We start from the raw sequence: 21,992 nt of genomic DNA on the forward strand, positions 1-21,992 counted from the left end.
AACTTTTTGTACAAAAAACACCAACAAACTATATGTTTTGTTCAAATATTACCCATCGGTAACTGGTTCTTATAGGTTAAATGATAACCTGGCTTAACTATTATGACATGGCATAATAATGATTGACAAAACAATAAATGATATATTCCTCCTTTAAAAACCGATTTAGGGTTTCTTCATGAACGAATGACTTATTCTTCTCCTATGATTGCTCGTCTTCTTCTAAAGTGATGATCTCGAACTCAAGTCCAAAACCCTAATTCTTAACTTAAGGTAAAAAGGGCTCCTTTACCCCTGCCTCAATGGATCTCCCTCCCCCTAAGGCCCAAATCCATAAAAAGTCCAAAAAGGCATCCAAGCCCAACTACAAGGCATCTAAGGCCTAATATGGCCCAAGAACCCCCAACATGGCCTTAGCCAAAAAATGACCTGCTACAATCAGGTGGGCCCGATGCCTAACTTAAACAAGTCTGTGCATAGTCCCATCATATCCGGATGTCGAGCCAGTACGCGCAGCGTACTCCTAGCGTACGCCCAACGTACTCGGCTAGGGTCAAGAACCACCAATCTTCCGAAGGCCATAACTTCTTCATTCTAAGTGTGATTTCGTCATTCTTTATATCTACGGGAGCTAATTTAGGCATCAGACAGCCATACCGAGGGTTATGGCCTTCGGAAGATTGGCGGTTCTTGAGCCTAGCCGAGTACGATGGGCGTACGTAGGAGTATGACGGGCGTACGTAGGAGTACGTCGGGCGTACTTGCATAAAATCCAGATCGCAAAGGCTTCATATGAGAAGAAGAAGTCATTCGTTCACGAAGAAACCCTAAATCGGTTTTTAATGGAGGAATATATATTTATTGTTTTGTCAATCATTATTATGCCATGTCATAATAGTTAAGCCAATTTATCATTTAACCTGTAAGAACCAATTACCGGTGAGTAATATTTGAACAAAACATATAGTTTGTTGGTGTTTTTTGTACAAAAAGTTTACTTGGATGGTGTTTTTTGAACATACCAAACTTGGATGATGTTTTTTGAACGATTTTGAAACATAGTTACCTCTTTGAGTCATTTCCTATTGTTTTTTTTTCCTTTACTTATTTTTTACCGGTAATTGCCGGTTACCAAAGGTCAAATTTGAACAAAGAATGTACTTCGTTGGTGTTTTTTATACAAATGTTTTACTTGGATGGTGTTTTTTGGACACACCAAACTTGAATGGTATTTTTTGAACGATTTTGAAACATAGTTACCCATATAAGTCATTTTCCCTTATTTCAAAGACGTTGTACCTGTCTCCAACACTAGGAAAAAGTAAAAACCCAGAAAATAATGATTAACGTATCAGTTTGATTTCGCCAAAAAGTATTCAACGAAATCATTAAATTTTTTTATAGAAAATAACAAAACTATAAAATTAGTCTATGAGGTTTTACAAAAAAAAATGTATCTACGATCTAAAAAAAAAAATTCAACTTTCATGAAAGGTCAAAAAAATCAAAAAAATTAGTGGTTTTGGTCCATGATACACTTGAAAAGTCAATTTTGTCATTTTCATTTCATTCTTCTATTTTCTTTATTTATTTTAATATTTAAACAATTATAAAATTAAAAAAAAAAAAAAAAAAAAAAAAAAAAAAAAAAACCTCACCCCACCCCTCTCCACCGGATACTGAAAAAAAACCCAGATCCCACTGACGTAATCAAAAATTTAACTCATATCACCATTTTTGCATTAATTGTAGAGATTGGTCCTGGTAAGAGCACCAACAAAACGTAACAAAGTCTCTTGTTGATCATTTCTTCACAACTTTACCTTCAACCCGCAAACTTTTAGCCCTTCGAAGTGCATCAACTTTCTTCAACAAATCAAAATCCAAACATTTCTTCTTCAACTCTTCCACACACTTCCCCAGTAACTTCTCATCTTCTTTCTCCCTCTCTGGTAACTTCTCCATACGTGATTCCATATGTCTTGTAACGAACAACCCAAATTAATCCCAGACAACATAGGAGCGAACACAACAATTTCGTTTTTGTACCAAAAAACAACTATCGAATAAATTTAACCAAAAAAACAAGGATTTTAACTGAGAAATTTGAATTGGGAATGACGAAATGGGTGACTTACTGATGAAGGGGAGATACATTTTGATTATGATATGTTCAAGGAGTTTGATTCCATCCATGTTCGGCATATGAACATCGCTTAGAACTATATATTGTCAGTTTTTGTCTGTATGTGTGTTTAATATGGTTAAGAACCCTAAATCCACCATCTGGCTTTAGGTTTACAAACCCTAACAAACCTAGTGATCGAAGATGATTGGTGACCAGCTGGATGGAAGGTTGAGGATGTGTGTCAGATCATGTAGAAAAAGAAGAGAGCTAGATTGAGAAAAAAAAGAGGTTGAGAGAGAGGGTTGAGATAAGAGGAAGCCATGAAGGTACCATCTAGTTTCATTTGTGATCTCAAATCAGATGGGAAGTGTAACGTCCCAAAAATTATGAGGTAAAATTTTCATTTTTAATTTAATCAAAACACTAATTATTTTCTATTCAAACATCCAAAAGTATTTCATAATAAAATAGTCATCAGAGTACAACCCCAAGATGACCATAATGCAAAAACATGGGTGGATGCGTTGCGATCACGTCGGACCCTTCCCTTTCAAATCGGAAGAACCTGAAACCATAACCATAAAAACCGTAAGCACAAAGCTTACGTAAGTTCCCAAAAATACCACAAATAGGCCTAGCCCGACATACCATGCAAGAGTCACAAAGACATCTAACATAACAGAACCTAGTGGGCCGGCATTGGTGCCTTCGACCCACGGGTATAGTGAGGAGACTCACGTCAATCCGCTGATAATCAAATAATTGCTCGGGTCGCTGAATCGGATAACCTCGCACCAACTAACAATAAATACAACCATAATTAATAATTAACCCAATAACCCAAAATCCAAGGCCCAATCAATTATCCAACTTCCTAAAGGGTAAAAGACCATTTTACCCTTCCCATAATTGGTCCAACCTTAAATGGCCCAAGGCCCAAAATGGATTCATGGGGAGTACGTCCAGCGTACTCGAAATGTACGCCCCACATACTGACTGCCGAAGCACAATGTACAAGACGTTGATGCGTAAACCATGCATTACGATGAGCGTACTCCTATGTACGCACAGCATACTCAGTAGAGAGCCAAAAATGCCAAAAAAAAACTCTTAATGGTTAAGACAAGGACTTCCAAACTCATATATGACCCTAAGGAGATGTCTTAACACGTAAAGTTGGCAACTTTACTCCTTTGCATGGCTTAATGGGACCAAATCCTCAATAAAATCCATAATAAACACCCAAACTCATGCATGGTCCAAAATAACTCATCAATATGATATTTTTATAAACAAGGGACCTCACAAATGCTAAGATCCATCATTCTAAGCTTTTGGAGTAGCTCATACCCACATGGATGACTCTAAGGACCAAAATGAACCCATAACATTCCTTAGACTAGATCTAACACCTAGAGTCATCAAGTTAGAAACTTTATACTTCTAGAAGGTAGATTTGTTGGGTTTTGAGCATTCTAACACTCCTAAGTGTACATGCAACCCTAAGTACCTTGGATCTATGTTTTCTCTGTTATACATGCAAATATGAATATTCCAAGGTATTACCCTATCTAGCATACAATCTTTGATACTTGGGTAATAAAATAAGTTAGAAGACATACCTTTTTATGTAGCTTGATTCCTTGATGCTCAAGAGCCGAGTGCCCCAAGTGTGACACCTCAAATGGTTCACACAACATCAAATACACTTGGAATAACTTAGAGAGAAATGATACACTTCATGAAATCGACTAGCCTCACCATACACACATAGTTCTCTTTTTTTGGTTGTCGATTTTGACAAGAATAAGATGCTTATATAGTTTGTCACAATTAGGGTTACACCATGTAAACCTTAATTGTCATGGCCTTTCATTTCCATGATCCATGGGTACAAAAACACCATGGAGCATCCATGGAGCATCCTATGGATTTTAGCCCAACTTGATAATCCATTGAGCATTAGCCCATTATACAAGTATGGATGATTTACACAATCAACCCATATATTTAATTAGTCTCCTTTTGATCACTTAATTAATTCCAAATTAATTCTTGATCAATACTAATTAAATAATCTTATTAATATATTAGAACTTATAATATATTAGTAAACCTTAAGTGTTATTTCTCTCATTTTAGTCTATCCAAATGCATGATGCCATGCAACCCAAATGGATCATGCCAATCGGGTCAAGTACCTACCAAATATAGTTATGGACTTAGACACTAATCCAACAGTCTCCCACTTGGATAAGTCTAAAACTATTATTGAGTATGACTTCAAGAACCGACTGGCAATCGTAGCTCTTTAAGCCGCTGTCGAACTCTGACGTTGTAACTGAACTCTGATCTCGTCAATGACTTGTCCATTAGATAAGGGATCATATATTCCTCCATTCTAGATATCATATGGACTGAGACATGGATTATAATCATTCTCTCTGTCCATTTGTTGTTTCCCGATTTCTAATTTATGACGACCGACTGATTGAACAAATCAAATCAGTCCTTGCTTGGCCAAGCACTCACATGTGTCGTCATTAAATCATCGATGGGCCCACAGATATCGCTTTTATCCCGAAGGTAAAAGGAATGGATAAACTTCGACTCATATGGCTTGTTCTACTATTTGTTGAATCATACACAAAGGCACGTTTTATAACACTGAGTTACCAATGCGTTTTCGCGCAATCAATGTACAACCAACTCATAGTAACAACTCATATCTCTAGGTTTGAAGAATATAAGATATTATCGTCTCATGATCACTCGTGATAAAATCCATGAAGTGATTCAAATGAGCGTGGGTTGAATCCAATACTCAGAACTTATGAGCACTCATGAGTGTTGTAGCACCACTTTGTCCAACATCTTAGACCTCTACAAGCCAACCCATGACAGTCTTGATTCATATCTACTTCCAACATATGACCGACTGTGGATGGTTTGAATAACTTAGTCATTCGGGAAGAATGACCTAGTTTATTCTGGAAGTCAAAACATGTAAAGTGAAACACAAGAATAATCGAATCCAAAATGGTCTCAGAACTTATGAATATAAATAAACACACCTTTTATTTATCACCATATTGATTACCCATCATTCATTGCATATTGTTTCAACTGTCAACATTATACTTGAATTAAAACAATAGTTGTCCCATGCTCCAAGCATGTACACTATGTTTTCTAAACACTAGTCATGTCATACACCAAGTATGCACACTATGTTTGTCTAAACATTAGTTATGCCATACATCAAGTATGCATACTAAGTTTGTCTATGATCTTTACTCTGTGAAATAGATCGATTGAACATAATTCTAATGATTCTCATTTCACAATCCCAATTCCTTACCGCAAATGCAAGAATTCCAAATCCTGCCATTTACCTAAATCTGTTAGATTCTAAACTTATATGCGTTGATCCTCTTGTAATGATTATGCACAAAGTCACAAAGACTTGTCAACAGACATTACAGAGTATTCCAATGGAGATTAACTCCATGGAAATATCTTGCATTAAGTTTTTTCTAATCTTACACAGATTGAATCCACCTATGGAGTCAACTCCATATTCCCATTTTGACTATCATTCCTGAAAAAGAGTTGCCTCTTTTCAGAACATGTCAATATGGTCCTTCCAGAAACACTATACTTCCAACTGTCCCTGAGCAACCAATCTTTGGTAAACCTTAGATTGTCCTCGACAATTGCTTAATCATTTTAGTCGTATCCAATTCTAGACCTTTTCCCCTTCTTAATGCCTCAGGCATTTGGAAAATTTAGAAAGGATAAATATTATAGCACATGCAATCGATCCTGTACCCAAAGCAAATGGGACACGATTCATGATGTCTCACATAAAGACATGAATCTAGACCAGTCTTTTTGCTATAATATCTCTATTTCTATTTGCCAAGTTCTCATAATTCAGATTGTGAAAAGGGATGCCGTAATCATAATCGAATTTTAGAATGCAAATAATGGACCTATATATAGAATTTCCTTATGTTGAGCCATTCCAACACAAAATTCATATATACCCTTGACTAGAGATGATTAAAACCTCAATCTAAGCTTTTATAATTGAAATGAAGTATAATTTCCTCTCCCTTAATTATAGCAAAACAACGTTTCAACCCCTGCAACTTCCGGAATTGAAACTTTTGTTTTCTATAATTAACATTGCTATCTTGCAATACTAATCATAATTATCATGCTCCCACTAACATGATGATTATTAGCATAACACTTATGCTCCCACTAGCTTTGACATGTACTCAGAAATCAGCTGGACTTCTAGAAATCAATATTTTATTGACTTTCTTACAAAAGTTCAGACTTCCGATACGAGATGCTTTGAAAAAACTTTATCAAAATCATACACGTTTCCTTAGATAGCACACATGTGTTGTCTAATCAATTTCAGAACTATGAAAAGGGATGCCGTAATGATAGTCTCAATTGTTTAGACCTTTGCCATTCCTCACAAGTCCATGTTAGTGTGCCGGTTAACCACGCACGCTCCACTAACGACTTTGAAATGCAAATATCACAATTGCTATCTTACTTAAAATCTAGTTGGTGGAAGAGTTTCCTCACCATCATTTTCATGAATCGGAGAGAAACCTTATGACCCTTAGATTTTATGGTGTATGTGTTCTTATCCACGTGAATTTGTCAAAACCATAGTCACAAGACTAGGTTAGTGACAAATCCAAACTCATATGGATTGAACTTGTGCAATCTTAACTTCTCGCCACCTGGCAGTACAGGGCCTGCCATTGCTTCCAAGTAGTTATGCAAACAATTGAGAACATGTAGAACTCAAATGTATAGCCAACTTTACTGGAATGGGCACAGAAATGTCAACATGATAGGTTATAAACCTCACGTCGTCTGCTAGTGTCAAACTACATGTTTTTATTCTTGATTAGATATTGAAATTCTTTTAGGATCTTTAATACTCCCACTGTCCTCTTGACATATAAGACTCACTTGTCAAATATTCAAGAGATAGTGAGGATTCTTTATCAAGACAAACACTTCACACAATTGGCCTTAGTTGGTCTTTGTTTTATCCAAAACATCACAACTTACCAATTTCAAATGTACAAGAGTGGAAAACATTTTACTCTTACATTTGACAAGTGTTATAAACCTTTCTTTAAGATATGTCACTCAACTTACAGTCTTGGAGTATGACTCTAAGACTCGTTTTTGGAACGAAGTATGACTCGTCTTCTTGATTTAACCATTTCAGCAATTCTTGATTCCTCTTCTTAGCCATAAGAATGCACTAAGATGTCCTTAGAGGACTAATTGTGACATGATTTCTAAATCATTAAGATGATAACAAAACATGATACTAAAGTACTCTCCCATCTTTTCAGATTTGAGAAACTTTTATCCTTCTGCCTAATTTGATTCTTCTCATTCGTTCAGCCATACATCGAAACTTTTCCAATGTTTCAGAATTATACTTAAACTCGTAAGTATAACCATATTTACTAGGCTTTAGTAAATCATGACGAATAGTCTTATCGATTTTTTTTGTGGTGGACTTGATCAGTGCACCAGAATGTGTACTCGATCCCTTAGTCCTTCACTTGACTCACATATACATGTGAACAAGGAGTTAATCTTAATTTTCCAAAGATGAAAATTCTCATTCATCATACTATACAACTTGCATGATTTCCAAGTTTCTATCCAACTGACACCTTGGGTGATGAGAATCTTTCATTATTTGGTAAATTTAGACACTACCACAAATGAAAGAATCAAGTCCATTTTTCCAATATTGCTATCAATGGAATCATATAAACAACCATTTTTCACAAATGCCACTGTAAGGATATTTAAAATATATATAAAATTAAAACCTTTTTATTTTATTTTAAAACTTTGCGGAAAAAACTTATCCTTTTAGTGCAAATGCATATGAAAAACTTGTTGTTATCTATTCCTAAGCAATATAGCATAACTCCTAAGCAACAGCTCAAAAATTCTGATCACCGAACCATGCGATCGAAATCCATCTTCGCGATCAGAATCATCATATACTTCTTTTAAGTTTCTTCACTTTTCTTTGATTCTTAAAACAACAATATGTGACCCAGTCACATCATGTAATGAGAATCTCAGAATAAAAACTTAACAGAGTTAGATAGTGGACTTCACCTGAAGTAGAATCAAACATCTTGACTTGATCAACCCTATGATCCTTCAGGTAAATAGGCAGTTTTGTAACCAATGCCCCTTCTTTTGGCAATATAAACATATGGACTCTATGGAAATGGTACACGAGACTATACTAGACTTAGACTTTCTCTTTACCATTTGGTCAACCGAGTTGACTATGGCCGATCCCTTTCCATTGGGAAAAGAAACCCTTTTCTGGATATTCAATGTTACCATTGACAATGTCCATTGGGAAGTTGATCTCCTAATCAAATTTGCTTTACTAGTCCTCAAACCATTGCTGATTCAGCAGCACCAAGCAAATAGATAAGATCATTAAGGGTCATGTCATAGTCTGTTTCATAGTAGTCCCAAAGGAACTCACTATGTGACTTAGAAAGTGATTGAATATCCAACTTTCTTAAGACTTTGACACCCAACTCTCCCGGCTTGTCAATATGTGACTTCATCTCCAATATGTGATCACACATAGACCTTGCTTGCCAATAGGTCTTAAGTGACCTTGAACTTGTGGGTTTGGAAAAAATAATTAGAGGAGGTGGAGGAAGTGAAGTTCCAAGAGATTTGGGAAGATCATAAATGTCTGAACTAGACATCTTTTGGGAGATATTCAAGATAGTTGATCTAAAGTCCTTAATATAACACCCAATATGAAATATTAAGGCTAGGACCCAACACAACATTTTATAACTTGGAAGAGGGATGCTGTAATCCAGGTTATAAAATATTTGAAGGTAGGTGAATAACGATTCACCAATTTACACCATGAAAACGAAATAATTTATTAGGTTTTAATTGGTTTTGAAACTCCTAGATTCTTTTGAGATTCATTGAACTTTTCAATGGCATGTTTCAATCTCGATTGTGCCCTCTCAGGTTTTGTGACTGGGATGCCGAGGATCACAAAAAAAGGTGTGAATAACCATGCAAATATACTTGGTACCCTTAATATTTACCCCTTAATCGATGTGCCGGTTAACCACACGCGCTCCATCGATACTATGATAAACATTAAGTTACCATTTGCCTACCTTGTTAAATCAAGCTAGCGTGCCGGTTAACCACACGCGCTCCACTAACCGACTTAAGCAAAGTGCAAAGTGTAATTTCATGGGTTAGCACCAAATTCACATTTTCCTAAGTAACTAAGATTGGGTATTAATAAGAGTTTAGTTACTTAGTATTTATCATTAATACTTTTATTGAATGGAGAATTATAGTCCTTGTCCTACCCGTTCGGCTAACGACCCTCCACCAGTCAAGGAAGCGGTGGGTGAGAGTGGACACCCATTAAACTGCCATTTTATAGGCAGTAACCTTATACCCCCTTTATAGACCGGCTTCGTGAATGAGGCCTACTAACGGTAAGACTGACTTGCTCTTACATATATATATATATATATATATATATATATATATATATATATATATATATATATATTATTAACTTATAATACTATAAAGTATAAGGGTTGAATTTTAACTTTTAAAATTCTAAGGGCTTAACTTGGAATTAAAGTATTCATAAGGGAAAACTTTTCAAATTCCAAAACTTGAGGGCAAGTTTTGAAACTATTCAAAACTATTCAATTCCATAACTTATGTGTTTAAAGTAGTTTTAATTAAAAAACTCTTCAAGTTCCATAACTTGAGGACAAGTTATGGAAGACTTTAAACTATTAAAATAATGTAACTTTTCCTTTATTTATAACTTATGAAATATTTATGAGTTTTATGATTATTAAATGTGACTTTTCATGTAACTTGAGGACAAGTTACAAAAACACATTTTAGAATCAACTCTTAGATTAAAATGGATTGAAAACAACAATTTAACATAACTTTTCTATTAATCTAAGCAACTCATAAGAACAAGATAATATAAATCAAACATTTTCATGTAATTAGCCTAATCCTTAAACTAATACAAAACATGAATCTATTGACAATTATCTTTGAAATTGGATTAGCATGAACATTACCACATCAAAAACAGGTTTATAAGTTGAAAAACAGCTTAGGGTAATGTTCCTAGTCCAATTCCAGTCAAAACAGTCGAAGATATGCTGTCTGGGGGTCCAACTCATCGAGTGCATGAACCAACTCGGCAAGTTGGATGAGTTTAGCCTTGGACTCGTCGAGTCGCTTCATGGACTCGGCGAGTCTGCTGAGCAGACAACACAAAACTTCGATTTTTCAACCATTTTTGCAAGTATAACAAGAAAACAAGCCTAGGCTCTGATACCACTGTTGGGTTTTGAGCATTCTAACACTCCTAAGTGTACATGCAACCCTAAATACCTTGGATCTATGTTTTCTCTATTATACATGCAAATATGAATATTCCAAGGTATTACCCTATCTAGCATACAATCTTTGATACTTGGGTAATAAAACAAGTTAGAAGACATACCTTTTTATGTAGCTTGATTCTTTAATGCTCAAGAGCCGAGTGCCCCAAGTGTGACACCTCAAATGGTTCACACAACATCAAATACACTTGGAATAACTTAGAGAGAAATGATACACTTCATGAAATCGGCTAGCCTCACCATACACACATAGTCCTCTTTTTTTGGTTGTCGATTTTGACAAGAATAAGATGCTTATATAGTTTGTCACAATTAGGGTTACACCATGTAAACCTTAATTGCCATGGCCTTTCATTTCCATGATCCATGGGTACAAAAACACCATGGAGCATCCTATGGATTTTAGCCCAACTTGATAATCCGTTGAGCATTAGCCCACTATACAAGTATGGATGATTTACACAATCAACCCATATATTTAATTAGTCTCCTTTTGATCACTTAATTAATTCCAAATTAATTATTGATCAATACTAATTAAATAATCTTATTAATATATTAGAACTTATAATATATTAGTAAACCTTAAGTGTTATTTCTCTCATTTTAGTCTATCCAAATGCATGATGCCATGCAACCCAAATGGACCATGCCAATCGGGTCAAGTACATACCAAATATAGTTATGGACTTAGACACTAATCCAACAAGATCAAGGTGCACCAAGTCTGGATCCAAAAGCTTCAAGCAACCCCACACTTCTCCAATAAGATCATTCTTCTTTAATGGGCACCAAAATGCATGAAATACCACCAAACGCTCAAGAACCACACCAATGGGGACTAGGGTTTTGTTTATAGGGTTTAATGGGGTGGAGGATGAAGATAAGAGGGTTTGGTGTTGATTTAAGGAGCTTAAATATGGTCCAAAACCCTAAATTAGGGTTTGGGTCTGACTGGAGTATGCCATGTGTACTTCTGCTACGCCGAACGTACTCCAAAGTGCACCCGTGACTGCTTTGCCTAGTACGCCCAACGTACTCCTATGTACGCCCTGCGTACTAGGCTCAACCCTAATTACCACAAAACTTCCGAAGGCCATAAATTCTTCATTCTAAGTCCATTTTCGACGATTTTATATCTTTGGAAAGGTAACGAGAAGCTTCACACTTATATCAGCTCATCTTTGCCTTAAAACTTCCCGAACTAAAATTCAAAATTCATAAAAATCCCAAACTGCCACTTTACGGTTATACCACTGGGGTTCAAATCACAAATCAAACCCCTGAATAATCTAACCTACATTACCCACACCCAAAATGGTCTAAATCTATATTTCTCGAAGGCCCTAAGCCTTATAATATCCAATTATTGGGTCACAACTTCGAATTAGAAAATGATTCGGAACAGGGTGTTACAACTCTCCCCTACTTAAATTAGATTTCGTCCTCAAAATTGCTCCTTACCACCCTCCTGGGAACCAACGTTCCGAACAAAACCTCCTAATGCTGAACAAATCACTAATCCTTTAACTGTCGAACTGGATAAGTTACTGTTATAATTTTGAAGCCCCATAACTTGCCTGACCTCCACAAAGGTAGAACCATTCCAAAACACCATCACAAGGGCCTCTTCCTACCATCAGAACTGAAAACATCCTTTTAACCCTGAACCCTCCAACTGATACCCTTGGCATATAGATTCCTTAATCCATAACTTGCTGAAGTAAAAATCTTGCGTATATGCACTAATAACTCCCAAGATGAGTCTCGACCAAAAGCCAACCCGACACATAACTCATAACCTGAGATCCAAGGATTTACACTTGCATTTCACTCGAAATCTTTTGATTCACGACAACCTTTCACTAAACCGGGATATAAAAATCTCAAATCCACTGTTGCGACTGCCAGTCTCACACCTGGTCCAGCCACCAGGTTCCTGAGAGTGCAACTGATAAGGCTACCCTAGCTTATGCATCACTCTTATGCCACTCACTGACCACATAGTCATCCCACTTTAACCATGATCTAATACTTTGACCCATCTGGTCCCTACCAGGTCTCACCCGCACTGTCAGAACCATACGGTCTTTGCCCACGGGTCTCACCCAGTCTGTACCAACAAACGGGCCATGCCCATAGGTCTCATCCAATCAAGAGCTACACAGGCCTAATCTCACTTTGGACCCCAATGGTACTCCTCCCATAACAGGGAGATGCTCTCCGACATTACTGTCCGACACGCCATAGGCACGAGTTGATCCTTGTTCATACCAACGACCACCTCAACGATGGTCTACCTTAATCTGGAGAATACTGCGATCCTGTCGCAGACTTACAACATTTCCACTACTATCTAGTATCTTGGTGAATGCTACGGCTACCACGTAGTCTTAAAACACTTCCATTGATGTCATGGCCCCACTCATGGTCTTACCGTCCATCTACGATACCGACCACAATCATCATGAGTCGATTTCGCATCCGAATATACCCTAATCAGATGTTCGGTCCATTCTTCGAACCCCGAAGCCTTAATCAAACAAGAACAGGAAGAGAGGCTCTAACACCACCCTCGACCTGGGTCCATCCATATACCCGCCATGCGTCACTACTGATGTGTAACGAAACCTGAATATCCTTTCTTGTGCAATCCCTTAGACCAACTTCCCCCCCCCCACCCCCACTTGGGTTCGGCTGTGCCCTTCCAATCCTCAAGATTTGATGGATTTCCAATCCATCTCGCAACCTTACAATTCAAACTGCCAACAACCTGAGCTTACAAATGACAACGTTCCATTACTATCCAATCTCGATGATCGTGCAAACACCCGAAATCCAGATGAACACTTTCCGAAATCTCAGCAAGTCCGATAACCCCAATCGCTCCCCCATGATACTGATGGGTTTTGAGCATTCTAACACTCCTATGGTGTACATGCAACCCTAGAAACCTTGGATCTATGTTTTCTCTAATATTCATGCAAATTTGATTTTTCCAAGGTTCTCATCCTAACTAGCATGGCATGGGGTACTTGTAATATAAAACTAGTAGAATGACATACCTTTCTTGTAGCTTGGATTCCTTAAGACCTTGTGAGCCTAGCACCCCAAATGTGATGCCTCAAATGTTTCACACAACACCACAACTCTTGGAATAACTTGAGAGAAGAACACTTTCACTTAAAATCGGCTAGCCCTCCTTGTTCTTGTCTTAGTGGCCGATTTTGCTTACCATGAGGTTCTTTATATAGTGTGTCACATGTAGGGTTACACCATGTAAACCCTAATGTGCATGGCTTTTCATTTCCCCCATGATCCATGGGTTATAACCTCCATGTAGCATCCATGGAGCACCCAATGGGTCCTAGCCCAATCTAGTGAATCATGGACCATAAGCCCACTATATAAGAATTAATGATTTACATAATCAATCCTCGCATATTTAATTAGTCTCTTTTTATCACAAAATTAATTCCAAATTAATTCTTGATCAATACTAATTAAATAATAGGATTTCACATTAATATATTATAACTTATAATATATTAACAAACCATAAGTGTCCTTATTCTCATTTTGTTTATCCAATTTTTGAGATGTCATGCAACCCAAATGGACCATGCCAAACCGGGTCAAATACATACTAAATATAGCTATAGACTTAGACACCTTATCCAACAGTCTCCCACTTGGATAAGTCTAATAAATATAGTTACAGGTATGACTTCAGGAACCGACCAACAATCGTAGCTCTTTCAAAGTCTCGCGGAACTAAGATGATGCGCCATTTAAGATAAGTGATCATATAATCCTCTGTTCTAGATATCAACCGGACAAATACATGGAACAATGTCGTACTTATTGTCCAACAGTTTGTTTCCCGATTTCCGATTTGTTTGACATTGAACTAAACTGAACACATGAATTTGGTTCTGACCGGACCCGGTACATAGGTCAAAACAAAATCATCGAGGGGCCCAGATATCGCTTTTAATCCTCCAAGGATTAAAAGGAACAGATAAACTTCGACTCATATGCTTGTACTAACTACTTGTCGAATCATACACAAAAGCACGTATTATAACATCGAGTTACCGATGCGTTTTCGTACAATCAATGCACAACCAACTCATAATCAACAACTCATATCTCTAGGTTTGAAGACTTATATGATATTACCGTCTCACGATCACTCGAGATAAATTCCATGAAGTGATACAAGTGAGCGTGGGTTGAATCCAATACTCAGAACTTATGAGCACTCATGAATGTTGCAACAACTTTTGCTATGTCTAACATCTTAGACATCCACAAGCCCAATTCATGACAGTCTTGATTCATACCTACTTCCAACATATGACTGGCTGTGGAGAGTTTGAATAAAGTAATTATTCTGGAAGTCAAAACATGCAAAATTGAAACAATAGTAAATAATTGACACAAGATAGCAACACTTTACTTATAAATAAACAACAACTTTTATTTAATCATCAAATGTCAATTACATTTTACAAGTTTCAGAAATAGCTATCTAATTTGTAAAACTAATATCATCATTCAGCCCGATGCGTCTCACATGCTGCAAATGCTTAACCCTACACAGTCCCTTCGTGAGGGGATCTGCTGGGTTCTCATCCGATGATACCCTCTTTCCTACGAGGAGTCCTTCTTCTATCTGATGTCTAATGAAGTGGTATTTTCTGTCGATGTGCCTGGATTTGTCCTGATCCCTTGGCTCCTTGGCTAAGGCAACTGCACCCTCGTTGTCACAGAAAATATCCATAGGCTCCTTAATAGCTGGTACAACTCCAAGGTCTCTAATGAAGTTCTTTAGCCATATAGCATCCTTTGATGCCTCGCTTGTTGCTATGTACTCTGATTCGCAAGTTGAATCAGCTACTGTTTCCTGCTTGGAACTTTTCCAAGTAATTGCTCCTCCATTTAGGGTAAAGACCCAGCCCGACTGAGAGCGAAAATTATCCCTATCAGTCTGGAAGCCAGCATCACTATATCCCACTACTCTCAAGTCATCACTCCCACCAAGGGTAAGGACCCAGTCCCTAGTCCTTCGTAGGTACTTGAGAATATCTTCACCGCAGTCCAGTGAGCCTTGTTCGGATTCCCTTGATATCTGTTGACCATGCTCAAAGCAAAAGCCACATCAGGGTGAGTACTAGTCATAGCATACATGATCGAGCCTACAGCGGAAGCATACGGTACTCGACTCATCTCAGCTATCTCAGTCTCTGTACTCGGGCTCTGAGTCTTACTCAGTTTGGCGTTACTCTGGATTGGTAAGTCACCTTTCTTGGAATCCTGTATGCTGAACCTCTTCAGCACCTTATCCAAGTAGGTACTTTGACTAAGTCCAATTAGTCTCTTACTCCTGTCTCTCAAAATCCTTATCCCTAGGATATAGGCAGCTTCTCCAAGGTCCTTCATAGCGAAACACTTCCCAATCCAATATTTAACCTCCTACAAGGTTGGGATGTCATTTCCTATGAGTAGTATGTCATCCACATACAATACCAAAAAGCTAACTATACTCCCACTAGCCTTAACATATACACATGACTCATCTTCGCTCCTCGAAAAGCCAAACTCTTTGACTATCTCATCGAAACAAATATTCCATCTGCGAGATGCTTGTTTCAATCCATAGATGGATTTCTCAAGCTTACACACTCTATTAGGGTGCTTTGCATTGATAAAACCCTCTGGCTGACTCATATAAACATCCTCAGCCAACTTTTCATTAAGGAAAGCAGTTTTGACATCCATTTGCCATATTTCATAATCATGAAATGCAGCTATGGCTAGCATAACCCTAATAGACTTAATATTCGCTAGTGGTGAGAAGGTCTCATCATATTAAACTCCCGAAGTTTGAGTAAAGCCCTTCGCAGCCAGTCACGCTTTATAAGTGTGTACATTACCATCCATGTCGATCTTCTTCTTGAAGATCCACTTGCACCCGACCGTCTTACGACTCGGTACATTGTCAACCAAGTTCCAAACTTGATTGGCATACATGGACTGAATCTCACTGTCCATAGCCTCTTTCCATTTGGCAGACTCAGGGCCTGCCATGGCTTACTTAAAGTTGTTAGGCTCATCTAAATTTACCAGTGTACTATCACTGATAAATGCATCACCTTCCGCAGTAATATGAAAACCATAGTAATGCTCAGGTGGATTCCTAACTCTTGTGGAACGCCTCAGAGGTACAGACTCATCAACAGGAGTTTCCTCATCAGGTTGATTGCTAGGGTTTGAGGTTCCTTCACCACTTGAATCTTGAAGTTCTTCAAGGTCAATTTGCCTCCCACTGTTTCCTTGGCTTATAAATTCTCTCTCTCGAAAGACCCCTCTTCTTGCCACAAAGACCACATTCTCACTCGGTTTGTAGAAGAGGTAAGCAAAAGATTTATGTGGGTAGCCGATGAAAATACACCGCTCACTACGAGGTTCGAGCTTGTCCTGAGTCTCACGTCTCAGTAAAGCCTCGCAACCCCAAATCTTGATGTGGTCTAAATTGGGAACTTTCCCAGTCCACATCTCGTGAGGTGTTTTGACAACCTTCTTGGTAGGGACTAGATTTAGGATATGGGCGACAGTCTCTAAGGCATACCCCAGAATGAGATTGGTAACGAAGCTCGACTCATCATGGAACGAACCATGTCCAACAAGGTTCGATTGCGCCTCCCAGCCACACCATTAAGTTGTGGTGTTCTGGGAGGTGTCAATTGTGAAACAATTCCACATTCCTTAAGATAGTCAAGGAACTCTATACTAAGATACTCTCCTCCTCGATCGGATCGGAGCATCTTAATGTTCCTGCCCAGCTGATTCCCCACTTTCTGTTTAAACTCTTTGAACTTTTCAAAGGTTTCTGACTTATGCTTGATTAAGTAGACATAACCATATCTACTGTAATCATCGGTAAAAGTCACATAGAAGCGGTTAGCATCCCTTGTGGCGGTTCTGAAGGGTCCACACACATTTGTGTGTATGAGGTCCAACAAACCTTCACCCCTAGCACAAGTACCAGTGAAGGGTGACTTTGTCATTTTTCCAAGCAAACAAGACTCGCAACTATCATCTGACCTTAAGTCAAATGACTCCAAGACTCCAGCCTTCTGGAGTTGGCCTATGCGTTTCTTGTTAACATGTCCAAGACGACAATGCCACAAGGATGCTTTATCCAAACTAGTGGAAGAATCGATATGCAATACATTATTTCCTAAGTTATCTACAACCGACACAGTTTCATATACACCATCACAAGGTAATGCTTTAAAATAAAGAGCATTATTATAAAAGCATTAATACCACCACATTCATTATCAAATGAAAAAGTAAATCCTTGTTTGTACAAACCGTGAAAAGAAATAATATTTGTCGCCATTTCGGACGAGTGACAACACTTATTTAAATCTAACACTAACCCACTACTTAGCAACAAAGAATAAACTCCAATCTTGGTGACCGGTGAAGCTTTCCTTTCCCCATGATCAAGTTTATCTTTCCGTGCTCCACATCCTCACTTTTTCTTAAGCCCTGCAAATCAGAACATATATGAATACCACAACCTGTATCAAGGACCCAAGAATTAGTATGCGGTGAGTTATTAGACAGTATAGTGTAAATACCTGCATGGGTAGGTTTGACCTTCCCATCCTTAACATCTTGCAGGTACTTGGGGCAATTTCGTTTCCAGTGCCCCTTTTCCTGACAATAGAAGCATTGAGCTTCCTCTGGGTTGGAAGAAGGAGTGACAGAACCACCTTTGGTTCCACTTGAAGAGGAGCCATCAAGAGACTTTCCCTTGGTACCCTTCGAAGGGGTCTTCCTCTTCTTCCCTCTGCTTTACCCGATTGCCAGAACAGGGGTGGTGTTAGGAGTAGGAGTAGTAACAACCGATTTACCTTTGAGACCAGTTTCGGCGGTCTTCAAAAGTCCTTGAAGCTTGCTGAGTATGACCTCCTCCTTGTTCATGTGATTGGTCATTCGGAACTGATCATAACAAGTAGGTAAGGAGTGCAATATGATGTCAATAGCCAACTCATCGGGGAAGTTCACATTCAACTTCAGCAAACGGTCCACAAACCTTTGCATTTTCTGCATGTGGCTCATGATGGATTCACAATCCTTCATTCGGGTTGTTATCATGGAAGAGATGATTTCATACCTCTCTTTACGAGCACTCTGATGGTAGCGGTCCATCAAGTCCATATGCATCTCAAAAGGGTAAAAGTCCTCATAGGACTTCTGGAGTTCAGCTGTCATTGTGGCCAACATGATACATGCCACTTTGGTAGCATCTCTCTCATGTGCCCTAAAGTCAGCGATCTCCTCTGGAGTAGCAGTAGACTCATCAATTTCTTTCAGCTCCTTGTCGAGGACATATTCCTTGTCCTCGTAACGCGTGACCATCCTGATGTTGTTGATCCAATCATTAAAGTTTGACTTTCCCACAAAGGTTCATGAGAGAGAAGGAGCCAGTAGGGTTTGAGCAGGAAGCAACATTGTTGGAAGACATCTGAAAAGAAGAAACACAAGTTTAGATTAGATATAAAATCCTTAATAAGACACCCAAATATAATATTAAGGCTAGGACCCAACACAATACTTTATAACTTGGAAGAGGGATGCCGTAATCCAAGCTATAAAAAATTTGAAGGTAGGCGAATAACGATTCACCAATTTCCACCATGAAAAACGAAATAAATTATTAGGTTTTAATTGGATTTGAAACTCCTATATCTTTTGAGATTCATTGAACTTTTCAATGACATGTTTAAATCTCGATTGTGCCCTCTCAAGTTTGTGACTGGGATGCCGAGGATCACAAACAAGGTGTGAATAACCATGCAAATTAACTTGGTACCCTTAACTTTTATCACCTAATCAGTGTGCCGGTTACCCACACGTGCTCCACCGATCTATGATAAACATTAAGTCACCCTTTGCCACTCTTACTAGTCCATGTTAGTGTGTCGGTTACCCACACACGCTCCACCAACGACTTGGTAAGGTACAAAGTGTAATTTCATGGGTTAGCACCAATTTCACATTTTCCTAAAGTAACTAAGATTGGGAATTTATAAAAGGTTTAGTTACTTTATATTTATCATTATACTTTTAATGAGAATTATAGTCCTTGTCCTACCCGTTCGGCTAACGACCCTCCACCAGTCAAGGAAGCGGTGGGTGAGAGTGGACACCCATTAAGCTGCCATTTTATAGGCAACAACCTTATACCCCCCTTATAGACTGACTTCGTGAATGAGGCCTACTAACGGCAAAACTGACTTGCTCTTATACATATATATATTATTAACTTATAATACTATAAAGTATAATGGTTGATTTTTAACTTTTAAAACTCTAGGGTTTGGAATTAAAGTTTTCTAAAGTGACTTTACAAATTCCAAAACTTGAGGGCAAGTTTTAAAACTCTTCAGAACTTTTCAACTTCATAACTTATGAGTTTAATAGTCTATTAAAATGAAGACTCTTCATTTTATGTAACCTATGGTTCTTTAATGACTCTTTAAAGAAATGACTTTTGATAATCCATAACTTGAGGACAAATTATGGACTCCATCAATAACATTTAGATCAAGAATTACATCATCAAACAATTTGCAAATAATTCCTATGATCTTACTAAAACTCGTAAGCATGAACATTCATATCAACTATTTCAAGAATCATATAAACATATATAAAACTTGAAAAATTGATAATAACCATTAAAAGTGGATTATCATAATCATTACACCATCAAAAACAAAGTTTTATAAGTCCAAAACAGCTTAGGGTAACGATTCTAGTCCATTTCCAGCATCAAAACTCGAAATTCTGCACACAGGGCCTCCTACTCGCCGAGTGCAAGAACCTACTCGACGAGTAGGATGCATTTTCACTTGGACTCGTCGAGTCCCCCCATGGACTCGGTGAGTCCACTGAACAGTGAACATAATTATCGACTTTTCAAGCAGTTTGCATCAAATATAGAAAACAAGCCTAGGCTCTGATACCACTGATGGGTTTTGAGCATTCTTATACTCCTATGGTGTACATGCAACCCTAGAAACCTTGGATCTATGTTTAATCTAATATTCATGCAAATTTGATTTTTCCAAAGTTCTCATCCTAACTAGCATGGCATGGGGTACTTGTAATATAAAACTAGTAGAATGACATACCTTTCTTGTAACTTGGATTCCTTAAGACCTTGTGAGCCTAGCACCCTAAATGTGACGCCTCAAATGTTTCACACAACACCACAACTCTTGGAATAACTTGAGAGAAGAACACTTTCACTTAAAATCAGCTAGCCCTCCTTGTTATTGTCTTAGTGGCCGATTTTGCTTACCATGAGGTTCTTTATATAGTGTGTCACATGTAGGGTTACACCATGTAAACCCTAATGTGCATGGCTTTTCATTTCCCCCATGATCCATGGGTTATAACCTTCATGGAGCATCCATGGAGCACCCAATGGGTCCTAGCCCAATCTAGTGAATCATGGACCATAAGCCAACTATATAAGAATTAATGATTTACATAATCAATCCTCACATATTTAATTAGTCTCTTTTTGATCACAAAATTAATTCCAAATTAATTCCTGATCAATACTAATTAAATAATATGATTTCATATTAATATATTAGAACTTATAATATATTAACAAACCATAAGTGTCCTTATTCTCATTTTGTCTATCCAAATGTTGAGATGCCATGGAACCCAAATAGACCATGCCAAACTGGGTCAAGTAGATACTAAATATAGTTATGGACGTAGACACCTTATCCAACAGATACAACACCAACTCCTTAATTCCTTTATGCTGGTGACAAATACTATATTCATGGACCAGAACTGGTGAATCTTCACTCCAACTTCTCACTCTCTGAAAGATCTTTGTATTCAAACCATTTTCAACCCTTGTGATTTTGAAATTCCCTTGGTACCTCCAATGACCAAACAAACTCATGCGACTGCCACCATCATCTTCTTGCCACCACTCCTTCCCTAGCAACGATAGTGATTGGACCCAAAAGCCCTTCTACGAACGACTGTCATTCCTACTTGAACAAACACTAACAAGTCCGAACTCTGCCTTCATTGTTGAACTAATCATGTTAATTCGTCTATAGATCTTCCAAGCAATACCCCTGAGTTGACCCCATCAAAGAACTGGAACAACTGAACAAACTGAATCCCACTCAACAAGATACGACCCACTAATAACTCTTGGCATGCAAAAATGGCATATAACAATTCTCGATGATATAACTCAGGCAATATAGAGAACTAATGTA

The sequence above is a fragment of the Lactuca virosa genome, chromosome 9 (genome assembly GCF_052849685.1).
Source record: "Lactuca virosa cultivar CGN04683 chromosome 9, Lactuca_virosa_CGN04683_v6, whole genome shotgun sequence".
Lineage (NCBI taxonomy): Eukaryota > Viridiplantae > Streptophyta > Magnoliopsida > Asterales > Asteraceae > Lactuca > Lactuca virosa.